Raw genomic sequence first — 27,760 nt, forward strand, 5'->3', positions numbered from 1 at the left:
GGCATGGAATACTCTGCATTCAATCGGGATGCTTTGGGCCATGCTGCATAAAATCTACTGCATTCAATCATGCTGCATGAAATCCACTGCATTGAATGACGCTGCATAAAATCCACTGCATTCAATAGGGTTCCATTTCTTCACACTTCATGGAATACTGCATTCAATCACGCTTCATGGAATCCACTGCATTCAATCGGGATGAATTTTACAACCCTGAATGGAGTACACTGCATTCAATCACAATGCATGGAATCCACTGCATTCCATCGGGATGCTTTGGGCCATGCCTCATAAAATCCACTGAATTCAATCGGGATGCCTTGGGCCTCGCTGCATGGACTCCACTGCATACAATCAGGATCCATTGCGCCACAATGCATGGAATCCTCGCATTCATTGACGCTGCATGTAATCCAATGTATTCAATCGGGATGCTTTGGGCCATGCTGCATAAAATCCACTACATTCAATCATGCTTCATGGAATCCACTGCACTCAATCATGCTGCATAAAATCCACTGCATACAATAGGGTTCCATAACTTCACACTGTATGGAATACACTTCATTCCATCACGCTGCATGGAATCCACTGCATTTAATCGGGATGCATTTTACCACGCTGCATGGATTACACTGCATTCAATCATGCTGCAGGGAATCCACTGTATTCAATCGGGATGTTTTGAGCCATGCTGCTTAAAATCCACTGCATTCAATCAGGATGCATTTGGCCTCGCTGCATGGACTCCACTGCATAAAATCTGGATCCATTGCGCAACAATGCATGGAATCCTCTGCATTCAATGACGCTGCATGGAATCCACTGCATTCAATCGGGATGTTTTGGGCCATGCTGCATATAATCCACTGCATTCAATCGGGATGCCTTGGGCCTCACTGCATGGACTCCACTGCATACAATCGGGATCCATTGTGCCACAATGCATGGAATCCTCTGCATTCAATGACGCTGCATGGAATCCACTGCATTCAATCGGGATGCTTTGGGCCATGCTGTATAAAATCCACTGCATCAATCATGCTGCATGGAATCCACTGCATTCAATCATGCTGCATAATATTCACTGCATTCAATAGTGTACCTTTTCTTCACACTGCATGAAATACACTGCATTCAATCACGCTGTATGGAATAAACTGCATTCAATCGGGATGCATTTAACCACGCTGCATGGATTACACTGCATTCAATGACGCTGCATGGAATCCACTGCATTCAATCGGGATGCTTTGGGGCATGCTTCATGAAATCCACTGCATTCAATCATGCTGCATGGAATCCACTGCATTCAATAGGGTTCCATTTCTTCACGCTGAATGGAATACAGTGCATGCAATCACGCTGCATTGACTCCACTTGATAAAATCGGGATCCATTGCGCCACAATGCATGGAATCCTCTGAATTCAATGACGCTGCATGGAATCCACTGCAATCAATCGGGATGCTTTGGGCCATGGTGCATAAAATCCACTGCATGCAATCATGCTGCATGGAATCCACTGCATTCAATAGGGTTCCATTGCTTCACGCTGCATGGAATCCACTGCATTCAATCACGCTGCATGGAATCCACTGCATTCAATCGGGATGCATTGGGCCATGCTGCATAAAATCCACTGCATTCAATTGGGTTCCATTTCGTAACACTACATGGAATACACTGCATTCAATCACGCTGTATGGAATAAACTGCATTCAATCGGGATGCATTTAACCACGCTGCATGGATTACACTTCATTCAATCACAATGCATGGAATCCACTGCATTCTATCAGGATGCTTTGGGCCATGCTGCATAAAATCCACTGCATTCAATAGGGTTCCATTTCTTCACGCTGCATGGAATCCACTGCATTCAATAGGGTTCCATTCCTTCACGCTGCATGGAATCCACCTCATTCAATAGGGATGCATTTTACCACGCTGCATGGATTACACTGCATTCAATCGCAATGCATAGAATCCACTGCATTCAATCGGGGTGCATTTTACACCGCTGAATGAAATCCACTGCATTTAATCACGCTGCATGTAATCCATGGAATTTAATCGGGATTCATTTTACTAAGCTGTATGGAATCGACTGTATTTAATCACGCTGCATGGAATCAACTGCATTCAATCGGGATTCATTTTACAAGGCTGCATGGAGTTCACTGCATTCAATCACAATGCATGGAATCCACTGCATTCAATCGGGATAATTTGGGCCATGCTGCATAAAATCCACTGCATTCAATCATGCTGCATGGAATCCACTGCATTCGACCATGCTGAATAAAATCCCATGCATTAAATATAGTTCAATTTCTTCACGCTGCATGGAATCCACTGCATTCAATCAGAATCCATTTTACAACGCTGCATGTATTACACTGTTTCAATCACGCTGCATGGAATCCACTGCATTCAATCGGGATGCTTTCGGCCATGCTACATAAAATACACTGCATTCAATCATGCTGCATAATATCCGCTCCATAGTATCCCCTGCATTCATTCATGCTGTAAAAAAACCACTGCATTCAATAAGGTTCCATTTCTTCACGATGCATGTTATACACTGCATTCAATCATGCTGCATTTAATTCGCTGCATTCAATCGGGATGCATTTTACCACGCTGCATGTATTACACTGCATTCAATCACAATGCATGGACTCCACCGCATAAAATCGGGATCCATTGCGCCACAATGCATGGAATCCTCTGCATTCAATGACGCTGCATGGAATCCACTGCATTCAAAAGGGATGGTTTGGGCCATGCTGCATAAAATCCACTGCATTCCATCGGGATGCATTGGGCCTCTCTGCATGGACTCCACAGCATTACATCTGGCTGCATGGACTCCACTGCATTATATCTCGCTGCATGGAATCCTCTGCATTCAATGACGCTGCATGGAATCCACTGCATTCAATCGGGATGCATTTTACCAGGCTGCATGGAATCCACTGCATTCAATCGGGATGCATTGGGCCTCACTGCATGGACTCCACTGCATTCAATCGGGATCCATTGCACCACAATGAATGGAATCCTCTGCATTCAATGACGCTACATGTAATCCACTGCTACCAATCGGGATGCATTTTACCAGGCTTCATGGAATGCACTGCATTCAATCACGCTGCATGGAATCCACTGCTTTCAATCGGGATTCATTTTACCACGCTGCATGGATTACACTGCATTCAATCACAATGCATGGAATCCACTGCATTCAATGAAGCTGCATGGAATCCACTGCATTCAATCGGGATGCTTTGGGCCAGGCTGAATAAAATCCACTGCATTCACTCGGGATGCATGGGCCTCGCTGCATGGACTCCACTGCATTAAATCTCGCTGCATGGAATCCTCTGCATTCAATGACGCTACATGGAATCCACTGCGCTCAATCAGGATGCATTTTACAACGCTGCATGTATTACAATGCATTCAATCACAATGCATGGAATCCACTGCATTCAATCGGGATGCTTTCAGCCATGCTGCATAAAATCCACTACATTCAATTGGGATGCATTGGGTCTCACTGCATGGACTCCACCGCATAAAATCGGGATCCATTGCGCAACAATGCATGGAATCCTCTGCATTCAATGACGCTGCATTGAATCCACTGCATTCAATCGGGATGCTTTGGGCCATTCTGCATAAACTGCACTGCAATCAATAGGGTTCCCTTTCTTCATGCTGCATGGAATACACTGATATCAATCACGCTGCATGGAATCCACTGCATTCAATCGGGATGCTTTGGGCCATGCTGCATAAAATCCACTGCATTCAATCATGCTGCATGGAATCCACTGCACTCAATCATGTTGCATAAAATTCACTGCATTCAATAGGGTTTCATTTTTTCATGCTGAATGGAATCCACTGCATTCAATCATGCTGCATGGAATCCACTGCATTTAATCGGGATGCATTTGGGCCTCGCTGCATGGACTCCACTGCATACAATCAGGATCCATTGCGCCACAATGCATGGAATCCTCGCATTCATTGACGCTGCATGTAATCCAATGTATTCAATCGGGATGCTTTGGGCCATGCCTCATAAAATCCACTGAATTCAATCGGGATGCCTTGGGCCTCGCTGCATGGACTCCACTGCATACAATCAGGATCCATTGCGCCACAATGCATGGAATCCTCGCATTCATTGACGCTGCATGTAATCCAATGTATTCAATCGGGATGCTTTGGGCCATGCTGCATAAAATCCACTACATTCAATCATGCTTCATGGAATCCACTGCACTCAATCATGCTGCATAAAATCCACTGCATACAATAGGGTTCCATAACTTCACACTGTATGGAATACACTTCATTCCATCACGCTGCATGGAATCCACTGCATTTAATCGGGATGCATTTTACCACGCTGCATGGATTACACTGCATTCAATCATGCTGCAGGGAATCCACTGTATTCAATCGGGATGTTTTGAGCCATGCTGCTTAAAATCCACTGCATTCAATCAGGATGCATTTGGCCTCGCTGCATGGACTCCACTGCATAAAATCTGGATCCATTGCGCAACAATGCATGGAATCCTCTGCATTCAATGACGCTGCATGGAATCCACTGCATTCAATCGGGATGTTTTGGGCCATGCTGCATATAATCCACTGCATTCAATCGGGATGCCTTGGGCCTCACTGCATGGACTCCACTGCATACAATCGGGATCCATTGTGCCACAATGCATGGAATCCTCTGCATTCAATGACGCTGCATGGAATCCACTGCATTCAATCGGGATGCTTTGGGCCATGCTGTATAAAATCCACTGCATCAATCATGCTGCATGGAATCCACTGCATTCAATCATGCTGCATAATATTCACTGCATTCAATAGTGTACCTTTTCTTCACACTGCATGAAATACACTGCATTCAATCACGCTGTATGGAATAAACTGCATTCAATCGGGATGCATTTAACCACGCTGCATGGATTACACTGCATTCAATGACGCTGCATGGAATCCACTGCATTCAATCGGGATGCTTTGGGGCATGCTTCATGAAATCCACTGCATTCAATCATGCTGCATGGAATCCACTGCATTCAATAGGGTTCCATTTCTTCACGCTGAATGGAATACAGTGCATGCAATCACGCTGCATTGACTCCACTTGATAAAATCGGGATCCATTGCGCCACAATGCATGGAATCCTCTGAATTCAATGACGCTGCATGGAATCCACTGCAATCAATCGGGATGCTTTGGGCCATGGTGCATAAAATCCACTGCATGCAATCATGCTGCATGGAATCCACTGCATTCAATAGGGTTCCATTGCTTCACGCTGCATGGAATCCACTGCATTCAATCACGCTGCATGGAATCCACTGCATTCAATCGGGATGCATTGGGCCATGCTGCATAAAATCCACTGCATTCAATTGGGTTCCATTTCGTAACACTACATGGAATACACTGCATTCAATCACGCTGTATGGAATAAACTGCATTCAATCGGGATGCATTTAACCACGCTGCATGGATTACACTTCATTCAATCACAATGCATGGAATCCACTGCATTCTATCAGGATGCTTTGGGCCATGCTGCATAAAATCCACTGCATTCAATAGGGTTCCATTTCTTCACGCTGCATGGAATCCACTGCATTCAATAGGGTTCCATTCCTTCACGCTGCATGGAATCCACCTCATTCAATAGGGATGCATTTTACCACGCTGCATGGATTACACTGCATTCAATCGCAATGCATAGAATCCACTGCATTCAATCGGGGTGCATTTTACACCGCTGAATGAAATCCACTGCATTTAATCACGCTGCATGTAATCCATGGAATTTAATCGGGATTCATTTTACTAAGCTGTATGGAATCGACTGTATTTAATCACGCTGCATGGAATCAACTGCATTCAATCGGGATTCATTTTACAAGGCTGCATGGAGTTCACTGCATTCAATCACAATGCATGGAATCCACTGCATTCAATCGGGATAATTTGGGCCATGCTGCATAAAATCCACTGCATTCAATCATGCTGCATGGAATCCACTGCATTCGACCATGCTGAATAAAATCCCATGCATTAAATATAGTTCAATTTCTTCACGCTGCATGGAATCCACTGCATTCAATCAGAATCCATTTTACAACGCTGCATGTATTACACTGTTTCAATCACGCTGCATGGAATCCACTGCATTCAATCGGGATGCTTTCGGCCATGCTACATAAAATACACTGCATTCAATCATGCTGCATAATATCCGCTCCATAGTATCCCCTGCATTCATTCATGCTGTAAAAAAACCACTGCATTCAATAAGGTTCCATTTCTTCACGATGCATGTTATACACTGCATTCAATCATGCTGCATTTAATTCGCTGCATTCAATCGGGATGCATTTTACCACGCTGCATGTATTACACTGCATTTAATCACAATGCATGGACTCCACCGCATAAAATCGGGATCCATTGCGCCACAATGCATGGAATCCTCTGCATTCAATGACGCTGCATGGAATCCACTGCATTCAAAAGGGATGGTTTGGGCCATGCTGCATAAAATCCACTGCATTCAATCGGAATGCATTGGGCCTCTCTGCATGGACTCCACAGCATTACATCTGGCTGCATGGACTCCACTGCATTATATCTCGCTGCATGGAATCCTCTGCATTCAATGACGCTGCATGGAATCCACTGCATTCAATCGGGATGCATTTTACCAGGCTGCATGGAATCCACTGCATTCAATCGGGATGCATTGGGCCTCACTGCATGGACTCCACTGCATTCAATCGGGATCCATTGCACCACAATGAATGGAATCCTCTGCATTCAATGACGCTACATGTAATCCACTGCTACCAATCGGGATGCATTTTACCAGGCTTCATGGAATGCACTGCATTCAATCACGCTGCATGGAATCCACTGCTTTCAATCGGGATTCATTTTACCACGCTGCATGGATTACACTGCATTCAATCACAATGCATGGAATCCACTGCATTCAATGAAGCTGCATGGAATCCACTGCATTCAATCGGGATGCTTTGGGCCAGGCTGAATAAAATCCACTGCATTCACTCGGGATGCATGGGCCTCGCTGCATGGACTCCACTGCATTAAATCTCGCTGCATGGAATCCTCTGCATTCAATGACGCTACATGGAATCCACTGCGCTCAATCAGGATGCATTTTACAACGCTGCATGTATTACAATGCATTCAATCACAATGCATGGAATCCACTGCATTCAATCGGGATGCTTTCAGCCATGCTGCATAAAATCCACTACATTCAATTGGGATGCATTGGGTCTCACTGCATGGACTCCACCGCATAAAATCGGGATCCATTGCGCAACAATGCATGGAATCCTCTGCATTCAATGACGCTGCATTGAATCCACTGCATTCAATCGGGATGCTTTGGGCCATTCTGCATAAACTGCACTGCAATCAATAGGGTTCCCTTTCTTCATGCTGCATGGAATACACTGATATCAATCACGCTGCATGGAATCCACTGCATTCAATCGGGATGCTTTGGGCCATGCTGCATAAAATCCACTGCATTCAATCATGCTGCATGGAATCCACTGCACTCAATCATGTTGCATAAAATTCACTGCATTCAATAGGGTTTCATTTTTTCATGCTGAATGGAATCCACTGCATTCAATCATGCTGCATGGAATCCACTGCATTCGACCATGCTGAATAAAATCCCATGCATTAAATATAGTTCAATTTCTTCACGCTGCATGGAATCCACTGCATTCAATCAGAATCCATTTTACAACGCTGCATGTATTACACTGTTTCAATCACGCTGCATGGAATCCACTGCATTCAATCGGGATGCTTTCGGCCATGCTACATAAAATACACTGCATTCAATCATGCTGCATAATATCCGCTCCATAGTATCCCCCGCATTCATTCATGCTGTAAAAAAACCACTGCATTCAATAAGGTTCCATTTCTTCACGATGCATGTTATACACTGCATTCAATCATGCTGCATTTAATTCACTGCATTCAATCGGGATGCATTTTACCACGCTGCATGGATTAAACCGCATTCAATCACAATGCATGGAATCCACTGCATTCAATCGGGGTGATTTTGGCCATGCTGCATAAAATCCACTGCATTAGTTCGGGATGCATTGGGCCTCACTGCATGGACTCCACTGCATACAATCGGGATCCATTGCGCCAAAATGCATTGAATCTTCTGCATTCAATGACGCTGCATGGAATCCACTGCATTCAATCGGGATGCTTTGGGCCATGCTGCATAAAATCCACTGCATTCAATCATGCTGCATGGAATCCACTGCATTCAATCATGCTGCATAAAATTCACTGCATTCAATAGGGTTTCATTTTTTCATGCTGCATGGAATCCACTGCATTCAATCATGCTGCATGGAATCCAATGCATTCCATCGGGATGCATTTTACCAGGCTGCATGGAATTCACTGCATTCAATCAACATGCACGGAATCCACTGCATTCAATCGGGATGCATTTTACTAGGCTGCATGGAATCCTCTGCATTCAATGATGCTGCATGGAATCCACTGCATTCAATCGGGATGTATTTTAACACGCTGCGTGGTATCCACCGCAATGAATAACGCTGCATGGAATCCAATGCATTCAATCGGGATGAATTTTAAAAGGCCGCATGGAATCCAGTGCATTCAATCAGGAACCATTGCGCCTTGATGCATGGAATTAGTGCATTCAATGAGAATCAATTGCACCACACTGCATGAAATCCACTGACTCAATCGGGATGTTTTGGGCCATGCTGCATAAAATCCACTGCATTCAACGGGATGCATTGGGCCTCGCTGAATGGACTCCACTGCATACAATCGGGATCCATTGCGGCAAAATGCAAGGAATCCTCTGCATTCAATGACGCTGCATGGAATCCACTGCATTCCATCGGGATGCATTTTACCACGCTGCATGGATTACACTGCATTCAATCACAATGCATGGACTCCACCGCATAAAATCGGGATCCATTGCGCCACAATGCATGGAATCCTCTGCATTCAATGACGCTGCATGGAATCCACTGCATTCAAAAGGGATGGTTTGGGCCATGCTGCATAAAATCCACTGCATTCCATCGGGATGCATTGGGCCTCTCTGCATGGACTCCACAGCATTACATCTGGCTGCATGGACTCCACTGCATTATATCTCGCTGCATGGAATCCTCTGCATTCAATGACGCTGCATGGAATCCACTGCATTCAATCGGGATGCATTTTACCAGGCTGCATGGAATCCACTGCATTCAATCAGGATGCATTGGGCCTCACTGCATGGACTCCACTGCATTCAATCGGGATCCATTGCACCACAATGAATGGAATCCTCTGCATTCAATGACGCTACATGTAATCCACTGCTACCAATCGGGATGCATTTTACCAGGCTTCATGGAATGCACTGCATTCAATCACGCTGCATGGAATCCACTGCTTTCAATCGGAATTCATTTTACCACGCTGCATGGATTACACTGCATTCAATCACAATGCATGGAATCCACTGCATTCAATGAAGCTGCATGGAATCCACTGCATTCAATCGGGATGCTTTGGGCCAGGCTGAATAAAATGCACTGCATTCACTCGGGATGCATGGGCCTCGCTGCATGGACTCCACTGCATTAAATCTCGCTGCATGGAATCCTCTGCATTCAATGACGCTACATGGAATCCACTGCGCTCAATCAGGATGCATTTTACAACGCTGCATATATTACAATGCATTCAATCACAATGCATGGAATCCACTGCATTCAATCGGGATGCTTTCAGCCATGCTGCATAAAATCCACTACATTCAATTGGGATGCATTGGGTCTCACTGCATGGACTCCACCGCATAAAATCGGGATCCATTGCGCAACAATGCATGGAATCCTCTGCATTCAATGACGCTGCATTGAATCCACTGCATTCAATCGGGATGCTTTGGGCCATTCTGCATTAACTCCACTGCATTCAATAGGGTTCCCTTTCTTCATGCTGCATGGAATACACTGATATCAATCACGCTGCATGGAATCCACTGCATTCAATCAGGAGGCATTTTACCAAGCTGCATGGAATCCACTGCATTTAATCACGCTGCATGGAATCCACTGCATTCAATCAGGATGCATTTTTCCAGGGTGCATGGAATCCACTGCATTCAATAATGCTGCAGGAAACCACTGCATTCTATCATGCTGCATGGAATCCACTGCATTAAATAGGGTTCCATTTCTTCACCCTGCATGGAATCCACTGCATTCAATCACGCTGCATGTAAACCACTGCATTCAATCGGGATGCATTTAACCAGGCTGCATGGAATCCATGCATTCATCACGCTGCATGGACTCCACTGCATACAATCGGGATCCATTGCGCCACAAGGCATGGAATACTCTGCATTCAATCGGGATGCTTTGGGCCATGCTGCATAAAATCTACTGCATTCAATCATGCTGCATGAAATCCACTGCATTGAATGACGCTGCATAAAATCCACTGCATTCAATAGGGTTCCATTTCTTCACACTTCATGGAATACTGCATTCAATCACGCTTCATGGAATCCACTGCATTCAATCGGGATGAATTTTACAACCCTGAATGGAGTACACTGCATTCAATCACAATGCATGGAATCCACTGCATTCCATCGGGATGCTTTGGGCCATGCCTCATAAAATCCACTGAATTCAATCGGGATGCCTTGGGCCTCGCTGCATGGACTCCACTGCATACAATCAGGATCCATTGCGCCACAATGCATGGAATCCTCGCATTCATTGACGCTGCATGTAATCCAATGTATTCAATCGGGATGCTTTGGGCCATGCTGCATAAAATCCACTACATTCAATCATGCTTCATGGAATCCACTGCACTCAATCATGCTGCATAAAATCCACTGCATACAATAGGGTTCCATAACTTCACACTGTATGGAATACACTTCATTCCATCACGCTGCATGGAATCCACTGCATTTAATCGGGATGCATTTTACCACGCTGCATGGATTACACTGCATTCAATCATGCTGCAGGGACTCCACTGTATTCAATCGGGATGTTTTGAGCCATGCTGCTTAAAATCCACTGCATTCAATCAGGATGCATTTGGCCTCGCTGCATGGACTCCACTGCATAAAATCTGGATCCATTGCGCAACAATGCATGGAATCCTCTGCATTCAATGACGCTGCATGGAATCCAGTGCATTCAATCGGGATGTTTTGGGCCATGCTGCATATAATCCACTGCATTCAATCGGGATGCCTTGGGCCTCACTGCATGGACTCCACTGCATGCAATCGGGATCCATTGCGCCACAATGCATGGAATCCTCTGCATTCAATGACGCTGCATGGAATCCACTGCATTCAATCGGGATGCTTTGGGCCATGCTGTATAAAATCCACTGCATCAATCATGCTGCATGGAATCCACTGCATTCAATCATGCTGCATAATATTCACTGCATTCAATAGTGTACCTTTTCTTCACACTGCATGAAATACACTGCATTCAATCACGCTGTATGGAATAAACTGCATTCAATCGGGATGCATTTAACCACGCTGCATGGATTACACTGCATTCAATGACGCTGCATGGAATCCACTGCATTCAATCGGGATGCTTTGGGGCATGCTTCATGAAATCCACTGCATTCAATCATGCTGCATGGAATCCACTGCATTCAATAGGGTTCCATTTCTTCACGCTGAATGGAATACAGTGCATGCAATCACGCTGCATTGACTCCACTTGATAAAATCGGGATCCATTGCGCCACAATGCATGGAATCCTCTGAATTCAATGACGCTGCATGGAATCCACTGCAATCAATCGGGATGCTTTGGGCCATGGTGCATAAAATCCACTGCATGCAATCATGCTGCATGGAATCCACTGCATTCAATAGGGTTCCATTGCTTCACGCTGCATGGAATCCACTGCATTCAATCACGCTGCATGGAATCCACTGCATTCAATCGGGATGCATTGGGCCATGCTGCATAAAATCCACTGCATTCAATTGGGTTCCATTTCGTAACACTACATGGAATACACTGCATTCAATCACGCTGTATGGAATAAACTGCATTCAATCGGGATGCATTTAACCACGCTGCATGGATTACACTTCATTCAATCACAATGCATGGAATCCACTGCATTCTATCAGGATGCTTTGGGCCATGCTGCATAAAATCCACTGCATTCAATAGGGTTCCATTTCTTCACGCTGCATGGAATCCACTGCATTCAATAGGGTTCCATTCCTTCACGCTGCATGGAAACCACCTCATTCAATAGGGATGCATTTTACCACGCTGCATGGATTACACTGCATTCAATCGCAATGCATAGAATCCACTGCATTCAATCGGGGTGCATTTTACACCGCTGAATGAAATCCACTGCATTTAATCACGCTGCATGTAATCCATGGAATTTAATCGGGATTCATTTTACTAAGCTGTATGGAATCGACTGTATTTAATCACGCTGCATGGAATCAACTGCATTCAATCGGGATTCATTTTACAAGGCTGCATGGAGTTCACTGCATTCAATCACAATGCATGGAATCCACTGCATTCAATCGGGATAATTTGGGCCATGCTGCATAAAATCCACTGCATTCAATCATGCTGCATGGAATCCACTGCATTCGACCATGCTGAATAAAATCCCATGCATTAAATATAGTTCAATTTCTTCACGCTGCATGGAATCCACTGCATTCAATCAGAATCCATTTTACAACGCTGCATGTATTACACTGTTTCAATCACGCTGCATGGAATCCACTGCATTCAATCGGGATGCTTTCGGCCATGCTACATAAAATACACTGCATTCAATCATGCTGCATAATATCCGCTCCATAGTATCCCCTGCATTCATTCATGCTGTAAAAAAACCACTGCATTCAATAAGGTTCCATTTCTTCACGATGCATGTTATACACTGCATTCAATCATGCTGCATTTAATTCGCTGCATTCAATCGGGATGCATTTTACCACGCTGCATGGATTACACTGCATTCAATCACAATGCATGGACTCCACCGCATAAAATCGGGATCCATTGCGCCACAATGCATGGAATCCTCTGCATTCAATGACGCTGCATGGAATCCACTGCATTCAAAAGGGATGGTTTGGGCCATGCTGCATAAAATCCACTGCATTCAATCGGAATGCATTGGGCCTCTCTGCATGGACTCCACAGCATTACATCTGGCTGCATGGACTCCACTGCATTATATCTCGCTGCATGGAATCCTCTGCATTCAATGACGCTGCATGGAATCCACTGCATTCAATCGGGATGCATTTTACCAGGCTGCATGGAATCCACTGCATTCAATCGGGATGCATTGGGCCTCACTGCATGGACTCCACTGCATTCAATCGGGATCCATTGCACCACAATGAATGGAATCCTCTGCATTCAATGACGCTACATGTAATCCACTGCTACCAATCGGGATGCATTTTACCAGGCTTCATGGAATGCACTGCATTCAATCACGCTGCATGGAATCCACTGCTTTCAATCGGAATTCATTTTACCACGCTGCATGGATTACACTGCATTCAATCACAATGCATGGAATCCACTGCATTCAATGAAGCTGCATGGAATCCACTGCATTCAATCGGGATGCTTTGGGCCAGGCTGAATAAAATCCACTGCATTCACTCGGGATGCATGGGCCTCGCTGCATGGACTCCACTGCATTAAATCTCGCTGCATGGAATCCTCTGCATTCAATGACGCTACATGGAATCCACTGCGCTCAATCAGGATGCATTTTACAACGCTGCATGTATTACAATGCATTCAATCACAATGCATGGAATCCACTGCATTCAATCGGGATGCTTTCAGCCATGCTGCATAAAATCCACTACATTCAATTGGGATGCATTGGGTCTCACTGCATGGACTCCACCGCATAAAATCGGGATCCATTGCGCAACAATGCATGGAATCCTCTGCATTCAATGACGCTGCATTGAATCCACTGCATTCAATCGGGATGCTTTGGGCCATTCTGCATAAACTACACTGCAATCAATAGGGTTCCCTTTCTTCATGCTGCATGGAATACACTGATATCAATCACGCTGCATGGAATCCACTGCATTCAATCAGGAGGCATTTTACCAAGCTGCATGGAATCCACTGCATTTAATCACGCTGCATGGAATCCACTGCATTCAATCAGGATGCATTTTTCCAGGGTGCATGGAATCCACTGCATTCAATAATGCTGCAGGAAACCACTGCATTCTATCATGCTGCATGGAATCCACTGCATTAAATAGGGTTCCATTTCTTCACGCTGCATGGAATCCACTGCATTCAATCACGCTGCATGTAAACCACTGCATTCAATCGGGATGCATTTAACCAGGCTGCATGGAATCCATGCATTCATCACGCTGCATGGACTCCACTGCATACAATCGGGATCCATTGCGCCACAAGGCATGGAATACTCTGCATTCAATCGGGATGCTTTGGGCCATGCTGCATAAAATCCACTGCATTCCATCGGGATGCATTGGGCCTCGCTGCATGGACTCCACTGCATACAATCGGGATCCATTGCGCCACAATGCATGGGATCCTCTGAATTCAATGACGCTGCATGGAATCCACTGCAATCAATCGGGATGCTTTGGGCCATGGTGCATAAAATCCACTGCATGCAATCATGCTGCATGGAATCCACTGCATTCAATAGGGTTCCATTGCTTCACGCTGCATGGAATCCACTGCATTCAATCATGCTGCATGGAATCCACTGCATTCAATCGGGATGCATTTTACCACGCTGCATGGAGTACACTGCATTCAATCACAATGCATGTAATCCACTGCATTCAATCTGGATGCATTGGGCCATGGTGCATAAAATCCACTGCATTCAATAGGGTTCCATTTCTTCACACTTCATGGAATACTGCATTCAATCACGCTTCATGGAATCCGCTGCATTCAATCGTGATGAATTTTACAACCCTGAATTGAGTACACTGCATTCAATCACAATGCATGGAATCCACTGCATTCCATCGGGATGCTTTGGGCCATGCCTAATAAAATCCACTGAATTCAATCGGGATGCCTTGGGCCTCGCTGCATGGACTCCACTGCATACAATCAGGATCCATTGCGCCACAATGCATGAAATCCTCGCATTCATTGACGCTGCATGTAATCCAATGTATTCAATCGGGATGCTTTGGGCCATGCTGCATAAAATCCACTACATTCAATCATGCTTCATGGAATCCACTGCACTCAATCATGCTGCATAAAATCCACTGCATACAATAGGGTTCCATAACTTCACACTGTATGGAATACACTTCATTCCATCACGCTGCATGGAATCCACTGCATTTAATCGGGATGCATTTTACCACGCTGCATGGATTACACTGCATTCAATCATGCTGCAGGGAATCCACTGTATTCAATCGGGATGTTTTGAGCCATGCTGCTTAAAATCCACTGCATTCAATCAGGATGCATTTGGCCTCGCTGCATGGACTCCACTGCATAAAATCTGGATCCATTGCGCAACAATGCATGGAATCCTCTGCATTCAATGACGCTGCATGGAATCCACTGCATTCAATCGGGATGTTTTGGGCCATGCTGCATATAATCCACTGCATTCAATCGGGATGCCTTGGGCCTCACTGCATGGACTCCACTGCATACAATCGGGATCCATTGCGCCACAATGCATGGAATCCTCTGCATTCAATGACGCTGCATGGAATCCACTACATTCAATCGGGATGCTTTGGGCCATGCTGTATAAAATCCACTGCATCAATCATGCTGCATGGAATCCACTGCATTCAATCATGCTGCATAATATTCACTGCATTCAATAGTGTACCTTTTCTTCACACTGCATGAAATACACTGCATTCAATCACGCTGTATGGAATAAACTGCATTCAATCGGGATGCATTTAACCACGCTGCATGGATTACACTGCATTCAATGACGCTGCATGGAATCCACTGCATTCAATCGGGATGCTTTGGGGCATGCTTCATGAAATCCACTGCATTCAATCATGCTGCATGGAATCCACTGCATTCAATAGGGTTCCATTTCTTCACGCTGAATGGAATACAGTGCATGCAATCACGCTGCATTGACTCCACTTGATAAAATCGGGATCCATTGCGCCACAATGCATGGAATCCTCTGAATTCAATGACGCTGCATGGAATCCACTGCAATCAATCGGGATGCTTTGGGCCATGGTGCATAAAATCCACTGCATGCAATCATGCTGCATGGAATCCACTGCATTCAATAGGGTTCCATTGCTTCATGCTGCATGGAATCTACTGCATTCAATCACGCTGCATGGAATCCACTGCATTCAATCGGGATGCATTTTACCACGCTGAATGGAGTACACTGCATTCAATCACAATGCATGGAATCCACTGCATTGAATCGGGATGCTTTGGGCCATGCTGCATAAAATCCACTGCATTCAATCGTGCTGCATAAAATCCACTGCATTCAATTGGGTTCCATTTCGTAACACTACATGGAATACACTGCATTCAATCACGCTGTATGGAATAAACTGCATTCAATCGGGATGCATTTAACCACGCTGCATGGATTACACTTCATTCAATCACAATGCATGGAATCCACTGCATTCTATCAGGATGCTTTGGGCCATGCTGCATAAAATCCACTGCATTCAATAGGGTTCCATTTCTTCACGCTGCATGGAATCCACTGCATTCAATAGGATTCCATTCCTTCACGCTGCATGGAATCCACCTCATTCAATAGGGATGCATTTTACCATGCTGCATGGATTACACTGCATTCAATCGCAATGCATAGAATCCACTGCATTCAATCGGGGTGCATTTTACACCGCTGAATGAAATCCACTGCATTTAATCACGCTGCATGTAATCCATGGAATTTAATCGGGATTCATTTTACTAAGCTGTATGGAATCGACTGTATTTAATCACGCTGCATGGAATCAACTGCATTCAATCGGGATTCATTTTACAAGGCTGCATGGAGTTCACTGCATTCAATCACAATGCATGGAATCCACTGCATTCAATCGGGATAATTTGGGCCATGCTGCATAAAATCCACTGCATTCAATCATGCTGCATGGAATCCACTGCATTCGACCATGCTGAATAAAATCCCATGCATTAAATATAGTTCAATTTCTTCACGCTGCATGGAATCCACTGCATTCAATCAGAATCCATTTTACAACGCTGCATGTATTACACTGTTTCAATCACGCTGCATGGAATCCACTGCATTCAATCGGGATGCTTTCGGCCATGCTACATAAAATACACTGCATTCAATCATGCTGCATAATATCCGCTCCATAGTATCCCCTGCATTCATTCATGCTGTAAAAAAACCACTGCATTCAATAAGGTTCCATTTCTTCACGATGCATGTTATACACTGCATTCAATCATGCTGCATTTAATTCGCTGCATTCAATCGGGATGCATTTTACCACGCTGCATGGATTACACTGCATTCAATCACAATGCATGGACTCCACCGCATAAAATCGGGATCCATTGCGCCACAATGCATGGAATCCTCTGCATTCAATGACGCTGCATGGAATCCACTGCATTCAAAAGGGATGGTTTGGGCCATGCTGCATAAAATCCACTGCATTCAATCGGGATGCATTGGGCCTCTCTGCATGGACTCCACAGCATTACATCTGGCTGCATGGACTCCACTGCATTATATCTCGCTGCATGGAATCCTCTGCATTCAATGACGCTGCATGGAATCCACTGCATTCAATCGGGATGCATTTTACCAGGCTGCATGGAATCCACTGCATTCAATCGGGATGCATTGGGCCTCACTGCATGGACTCCACTGCATTCAATCGGGATCCATTGCACCACAATGAATGGAATCCTCTGCATTCAATGACGCTACATGTAATCCACTGCTACCAATCGGGATGCATTTTACCAGGCTTCATGGAATGCACTGCATTCAATCACGCTGCATGGAATCCACTGCTTTCAATCGGGATTCATTTTACCACGCTGCATGGATTACACTGCATTCAATCACAATGCATGGAATCCACTGCATTCAATGAAGCTGCATGGAATCCACTGCATTCAATCGGGATGCTTTGGGCCAGGCTGAATAAAATCCACTGCATTCACTCGGGATGCATGGGCCTCGCTGCATGGACTCCACTGCATTAAATCTCGCTGCATGGAATCCTCTGCATTCAATGACGCTACATGGAATCCACTGCGCTCAATCAGGATGCATTTTACAACGCTGCATGTATTACAATGCATTCAATCACAATGCATGGAATCCACTGCATTCAATCGGGATGCTTTCAGCCATGCTGCATAAAATCCACTACATTCAATTGGGATGCATTGGGTCTCACTGCATGGACTCCACCGCATAAAATCGGGATCCATTGCGCAACAATGCATGGAATCCTCTGCATTCAATGACGCTGCATTGAATCCACTGCATTCAATCGGGATGCTTTGGGCCATTCTGCATAAACTACACTGCAATCAATAGGGTTCCCTTTCTTCATGCTGCATGGAATACACTGATATCAATCACGCTGCATGGAATCCACTGCATTCAATCAGGAGGCATTTTACCAAGCTGCATGGAATCCACTGCATTTAATCACGCTGCATGGAATCCACTGCATTCAATCAGGATGCATTTTTCCAGGGTGCATGGAATCCACTGCATTCAATAATGCTGCAGGAAACCACTGCATTCTATCATGCTGCATGGAATCCACTGCATTAAATAGGGTTCCATTTCTTCACCCTGCATGGAATCCACTGCATTCAATCACGCTGCATGTAAACCACTGCATTCAATCGGGATGCATTTAACCAGGCTGCATGGAATCCATGCATTCATCACGCTGCATGGACTCCACTGCATACAATCGGGATCCATTGCGCCACAAGGCATGGAATACTCTGCATTCAATCGGGATGCTTTGGGCCATGCTGCATAAAATCTACTGCATTCAATCATGCTGCATGAAATCCACTGCATTGAATGACGCTGCATAAAATCCACTGCATTCAATAGGGTTCCATTTCTTCACACTTCATGGAATACTGCATTCAATCACGCTTCATGGAATCCACTGCATTCAATCGGGATGAATTTTACAACCCTGAATGGAGTACACTGCATTCAATCACAATGCATGGAATCCACTGCATTCCATCGGGATGCTTTGGGCTATGCCTCATAAAATCCACTGAATTCAATCGGGATGCCTTGGGCCTCGCTGCATGGACTCCACTGCATACAATCAGGATCCATTGCGCCACAATGCATGGAATCCTCGCATTCATTGACGCTGCATGTAATCCAATGTATTCAATCGGGATGCTTTGGGCCATGCTGCATAAAATCCACTACATTCAATCATGCTTCATGGAATCCACTGCACTCAATCATGCTGCATAAAATCCACTGCATACAATAGGGTTCCATAACTTCACACTGTATGGAATACACTTCATTCCATCACGCTGCATGGAATCCACTGCATTTAATCGGGATGCATTTTACCACGCTGCATGGATTACACTGCATTCAATCATGCTGCAGGGAATCCACTGTATTCAATCGGGATGTTTTGAGCCATGCTGCTTAAAATCCACTGCATTCAATCAGGATGCATTTGGCCTCGCTGCATGGACTCCACTGCATAAAATCTGGATCCATTGCGCAACAATGCATGGAATCCTCTGCATTCAATGACGCTGCATGGAATCCACTGCATTCAATCGGGATGTTTTGGGCCATGCTACATATAATCCACTGCATTCAATCGGGATGCCTTGGGCCTCACTGCATGGACTCCACTGCATGCAATCGGGATCCATTGTGCCACAATGCATGGAATCCTCTGCATTCAATGACGCTGCATGGAATCCACTGCATTCAATCGGGATGCTTTGGGCCATGCTGTATAAAATCCACTGCATCAATCATGCTGCATGGAATCCACTGCATTCAATCATGCTGCATAATATTCACTGCATTCAATAGTGTACCTTTTCTTCACACTGCATGAAATACACTGCATTCAATCACGCTGTATGGAATAAACTGCATTCAATCGGGATGCATTTAACCACGCTGCATGGATTACACTGCATTCAATGACGCTGCATGGAATCCACTGCATTCAATCGGGATGCTTTGGGGCATGCTTCATGAAATCCACTGCATTCAATCATGCTGCATGGAATCCACTGCATTCAATAGGGTTCCATTTCTTCACGCTGAATGGAATACAGTGCATGCAATCACGCTGCATTGACTCCACTTGATAAAATCGGGATCCATTGCGCCACAATGCATGGAATCCTCTGAATTCAATGACGCTGCATGGAATCCACTGCAATCAATCGGGATGCTTTGGGCCATGGTGCATAAAATCCACTGCATGCAATCATGCTGCATGGAATCCACTGCATTCAATAGGGTTCCATTGCTTCACGCTGCATGGAATCCACTGCATTCAATCACGCTGCATGGAATCCACTGCATTCAATCGGGATGCATTTTACCACGCTGCATGGAGTACACTGCATTCAATCACAATGCATGTAATCCACTGCATTCAATCTGGATGCATTGGGCCATGCTGCATAAAATCCACGCATTCAATAGGGTTCCATTTCTTCACACTTCATGGATTACTGCATTCAATCACGCTGAATGGAATCCACTGCATTCAATCGGGATGAATTTTACAACCCTGAATGGAGTACACTGCATTCAATCACAATGCATGGAATCCACTGCATTCCATCGGGATGCTTTGGGCCATGCCTCATAAAATCCACTGAATTCAATCGGGATGCCTTGGGCCTCGCTGCATGGACTCCACTGCATACAATCAGGATCCATTGCGCCACAATGCATGGAATCCTCGCATTCATTGACGCTGCATGTAATCCAATGTATTCAATCGGGATGCTTTGGGCCATGCTGCATAAAATCCACTACATTCAATCATGCTTCATGGAATTCACTGCACTCAATCATGCTGCATAAAATCCACTGCATACAATAGGGTTCCATAACTTCACACTGTATGGAATACACTTCATTCCATCACGCTGCATGGAATACACTGCATTTAATTGGGATGCATTTTACCACGCTGCATGGATTACACTGCATTCAATCATGCTGCAGGGAATCCACTGTATTCAATCGGGATGTTTTGAGCCATGCTGCTTAAAATCCACTGCATTCAATCAGGATGCATTTGGCCTCGCTGCATGGACTCCACTGCATAAAATCTGGATCCATTGCGCAACAATGCATGGAATCCTCTGCATTCAATGACGCTGCATGGAATCCACTGCATTCAATCGGGATGCTTTGGGCCATGCTACATATAATCCACTGCATTCAATCGGGATGCCTTGGGCCTCACTGCATGGACTCCACTGCATGCAATCGGGATCCATTGTGCCACAATGCATGGAATCCTCTGCATTCAATGACGCTGCATGGAATCCACTGCATTCAATCGGGATGCATTGGGCCATGCTGTATAAAATCCACTGCATCAATCATGATGCATTGAATCCACTGCATTCAATCATGCTGCATAATATTCACTGCATTCAATAGTGTACCTTTTCTTCACACTGCATGAAATACACTGCATTCAATCACGCTGTATGGAATAAACTGCATTCAATCGGGATGCATTTAACCACACTGCATGGATTACACTGCATTCAATGACGCTGCATGGAATCCACTGCATTCAATCGGGATGCTTTGGGGCATGCTTCATGAAATCCACTGCATTCAATCATGCTGCATGGAATCCACTGCATTCAATAGGGTTCCATTTCTTCACGCTGAATGGAATACAGTGCATGCAATCACGCTGCATTGACTCCACTTGATAAAATCGGGATCCATTGCGCCACAATGCATGGAATCCTCTGAATTCAATGACGCTGCATGGAATCCACTGCAATCAATCGGGATGCTTTGGGCCATGGTGCATAAAATCCACTGCATGCAATCATGCTGCATGGAATCCACTGCATTCAATAGGGTTCCATTGCTTCACGCTGCATGGAATCCACTGCATTCAATCACGCTGCATGGAATCCACTGCATTCAATCGGGATGCATTTTACCACGCTGCATGGAGTACACTGCATTCAATCACAATGCATGTAATCCACTGCATTCAATCTGGATGCATTGGGCCATGCTGCATAAAATCCACGCATTCAATAGGGTTCCATTTCTTCACACTTCATGGAATACTGCATTCAATCACGCTGAATGGAATCCACTGCATTCAATCAGGAGGCATTTTACCAAGCTGCATGGAATCCACTGCATTCAATAATGCTGCAGGAAACCACTGCATTCTATCATGCTGCATGGAATCCACTGCATTAAATAGGGTTCCATTTCTTCACGCTGCATGGAATCCACTGCATTCAATCACGCTGCATGTAAACCACTGCATTCAATCGGGATGCATTTAACCAGGCTGCATGGAATCCATGCATTCATCACGCTGCATGGACTCCACTGCATACAATCGGGATCCATTGCGCCACAAGGCATGGAATACTCTGCATTCAATCGGGATGCTTTGGGCCATGCTGCATAAAATCTACTGCATTCAATCATGCTGCATGAAATCCACTGCATTGAATGACGCTGCATAAAATCCACTGCATTCAATAGGGTTCCATTTCTTCACACTTCATGGAATACTGCATTCAATCACGCTTCATGGAATCCACTGCATTCAATCGGGATGAATTTTACAACCCTGAATGGAGTACACTGCATTCAATCACAATGCATGGAATCCACTGCATTCCATCGGGATGCTTTGGGCCATGCCTCATAAAATCCACTGAATTCAATCGGGATGCCTTGGGCCTCGCTGCATGGACTCCACTGCATACAATCAGGATCCATTGCGCCACAATGCATGGAATCCTCGCATTCATTGACGCTGCATGTAATCCAATGTATTCAATCGGGATGCTTTGGGCCATGCTGCATAAAATCCACTACATTCAATCATGCTTCATGGAATCCACTGCACTCAATCATGCTGCATAAAATCCACTGCATACAATAGGGTTCCATAACTTCACACTGTATGGAATACACTTCATTCCATCACGCTGCATGGAATCCACTGCATTTAATCGGGATGCATTTTACCACGCTGCATGGATTACACTGCATTCAATCATGCTGCAGGGAATCCACTGTATTCAATCGGGATGTTTTGAGCCATGCTGCTTAAAATCCACTGCATTCAATCAGGATGCATTTGGCCTCGCTGCATGGACTCCACTGCATAAAATCTGGATCCATTGCGCAACAATGCATGGAATCCTCTGCATTCAATGACGCTGCATGGAATCCAGTGCATTCAATCGGGATGTTTTGGGCCATGCTGCATATAATCCACTGCATTCAATCGGGATGCCTTGGGCCTCACTGCATGGACTCCACTGCATACAATCGGGATCCATTGCGCCACAATGCATGGAATCCTCTGCATTCAATGACGCTGCATGGAATCCACTGCATTCAATCGGGATGCTTTGGGCCATGCTGTATAAAATCCACTGCATCAATCATGCTGCATGGAATCCACTGCATTCAATCATGCTGCATAATATTCACTGCATTCAATAGTGTACCTTTTCTTCACACTGCATGAAATACACTGCATTCAATCACGCTGTATGGAATAAACTGCATTCAATCGGGATGCATTTAACCACGCTGCATGGATTACACTGCATTCAATGACGCTGCATGGAATCCACTGCATTCAATCGGGATGCTTTGGGGCATGCTTCATGAAATCCACTGCATTCAATCATGCTGCATGGAATCCACTGCATTCAATAGGGTTCCATTTCTTCACGCTGAATGGAATACAGTGCATGCAATCACGCTGCATTGACTCCACTTGATAAAATCGGGATCCATTGCGCCACAATGCATGGAATCCTCTGAATTCAATGACGCTGCATGGAATCCACTGCAATCAATCGGGATGCTTTGGGCCATGGTGCATAAAATCCACTGCATGCAATCATGCTGCATGGAATCCACTGCATTCAATAGGGTTCCATTGCTTCACGCTGCATGGAATCCACTGCATTCAATCACGCTGCATGGAATCCACTGCATTCAATCGGGATGCATTTTACCACGCTGCATGGAGTACACTGCATTCAATCACAATGCATGTAATCCACTGCATTCAATCTGGATGCATTGGGCCATGCTGCATAAAATCCACTGCATTCAATCGTGCTGCATAAAATCCACTGCATTCAATTGGGTTCCATTTCGTAACACTACATGGAATACACTGCATTCAATCACGCTGTATGGAATAAACTGCATTCAATCGGGATGCATTTAACCACGCTGCATGGATTACACTTCATTCAATCACAATGCATGGAATCCACTGCATTCTATCAGGGTGCTTTGGGCCATGCTGCATAAAATCCACTGCATTCAATAGGGTTCCATTTCTTCACGCTGCATGGAATCCACTGCATTCAATACGGTTCCATTCCTTCACGCTGCATGGAATCCACCTCATTCAATAGGGATGCATTTTACCACGCTGCATGGATTACACTGCATTCAATCGCAATGCATAGAATCCACTGCATTCAATCGGGGTGCATTTTACACCGCTGAATGAAATCCACTGCATTTAATCACGCTGCATGTAATCCATGGAATTTAATCGGGATTCATTTTACTAAGCTGTATGGAATCGACTGTATTTAATCACGCTGCATGGAATCAACTGCATTCAATCGGGATTCATTTTACAAGGCTGCATGGAGTTCACTGCATTCAATCACAATGCATGGAATCCACTGCATTCAATCGGGATAATTTGGGCCATGCTGCATAAAATCCACTGCATTCAATCATGCTGCATGGAATCCACTGCATTTGACCATGCTGAATAAAATCCCATGCATTAAATATAGTTCAATTTCTTCACGCTGCATGGAATCCACTGCATTCAATCAGAATCCATTTTACAACGCTGCATGTATTACACTGTTTCAATCACGCTGCATGGAATCCACTGCATTCAATCGGGATGCTTTCGGCCATGCTACATAAAATACACTGCATTCAATCATGCTGCATAATATCCGCTCCATAGTATCCCCTGCATTCATTCATGCTGTAAAAAAACCACTGCATTCAATAAGGTTCCATTTCTTCACGATGCATGTTATACACTGCATTCAATCATGCTGCATTTAATTCACTGCATTCAATCGGGATGCATTTTACCACGCTGCATGGATTAAACCGCATTCAATCACAATGCATGGAATCCACTGCATTCAATCGGGGTGATTTTGGCCATGCTGCATAAAATCCACTGCATTAGTTCGGGATGCATTGGGCCTCACTGCATGGACTCCACTGCATACAATCGGGATCCATTGCGCCAAAATGCATTGAATCTTCTGCATTCAATGACGCTGCATGGAATCCACTGCATTCAATCGGGATGCTTTGGGCCATGCTGCATAAAATCCACTGCATTCAATCATGCTGCATGGAATCCACTGCATTCAATCATGCTGCATAAAATTCACTGCATTCAATAGGGTTTCATTTTTTCATGCTGCATGGAATCCACTGCATTCAATCATGCTGCATGGAATCCAATGCATTCCATCGGGATGCATTTTACCAGGCTGCATGGAATTCACTGCATTCAATCAACATGCACGGAATCCACTGCATTCAATCGGGATGCATTTTACTAGGCTGCATGGAATCCTCTGCATTCAATGATGCTGCATGGAATCCACTGCATTCAATCGGGATGTATTTTAACACGCTGCGTGGTATCCACCGCAATGAATAACGCTGCATGGAATCCAATGCATTCAATCGGGATGAATTTTAAAAGGCCGCATGGAATCCAGTGCATTCAATCAGGAACCATTGCGCCTTGATGCATGGAATTAGTGCATTCAATGAGAATCAATTGCACCACACTGCATGAAATCCACTGACTCAATCGGGATGTTTTGGGCCATGCTGCATAAAATCCACTGCATTCAACGGGATGCATTGGGCCTCGCTGAATGGACTCCAGTGCATACAATCGGGATCCATTGCGCCAAAATGCAAGGAATCCTCTGCATTCAATGGCGCTGCATGGAATCCACTGCATTCAATCGGGATGCATTTTACCACGCTGCATGGATTACACTGCATTCAATCACAATGCATGGACTCCACCGCATAAAATCGGGATCCATTGCGCCACAATGCATGGAATCCTCTGCATTCAATGACGCTGCATGGAATCCACTGCATTCAAAAGGGATGGTTTGGGCCATGCTGCATAAAATCCACTGCATTCCATCGGGATGCATTGGGCCTCTCTGCATGGACTCCACAGCATTACATCTGGCTGCATGGACTCCACTGCATTATATCTCGCTGCATGGAATCCTCTGCATTCAATGACGCTGCATGGAATCCACTGCATTCAATCGGGATGCATTTTACCAGGCTGCATGGAATCCACTGCATTCAATCGGGATGCATTGGGCCTCACTGCATGGACTCCACTGCATTCAATCGGGATCCATTGCACCACAATGAATGGAATCCTCTGCATTCAATGACGCTACATGTAATCCACTGCTACCAATCTGGATGCATTTTACCAGGCTTCATGGAATGCACTGCATTCAATCACGCTGCATGGAATCCACTGCTTTCAATCGGGATTCATTTTACCACGCTGCATGGATTACACTGCATTCAATCACAATGCATGGAATCCACTGCATTCAATGAAGCTGCATGGAATCCACTGCATTCAATCGGGATGCTTTGGGCCAGGCTGAATAAAATCCACTGCATTCACTCGGGATGCATGGGCCTCGCTGCATGGACTCCACTGCATTAAATCTCGCTGCATGGAATCCTCTGCATTCAATGACGCTACATGGAATCCACTGCGCTCAATCAGGATGCATTTTACAACGCTGCATGTATTACAATGCATTCAATCACAATGCATGGAATCCACTGCATTCAATCGGGATGCTTTCAGCCATGCTGCATAAAATCCACTACATTCAATTGGGATGCATTGGGTCTCACTGCATGGACTCCACCACATAAAATCGGGATCCATTGCGCAACAATGCATGGAATCCTCTGCATTCAATGACGCTGCATTGAATCCACTGCATTCAATCGGGATGCTTTGGGCCATTCTGCATAAACTACACTGCAATCAATAGGGTTCCCTTTCTTCATGCTGCATGGAATACACTGATATCAATCACGCTGCATGGAATCCACTGCATTCAATCAGGAGGCATTTTACCAAGCTGCATGGAATCCACTGCATTTAATCACGCTGCATGGAATCCACTGCATTCAATCAGGATGCATTTTTCCAGGGTGCATGGAATC

This window comes from Sus scrofa, chromosome 18, assembly GCF_054392235.1.
Source record: "Sus scrofa isolate SSC_HxYL_T2T_F1_AM1 chromosome 18, Sscrofa_HxYL_maternal_Yorkshire_Landrace_v2.0, whole genome shotgun sequence".
In the NCBI taxonomy this organism is placed as follows: Eukaryota; Metazoa; Chordata; class Mammalia; order Artiodactyla; family Suidae; genus Sus; species Sus scrofa.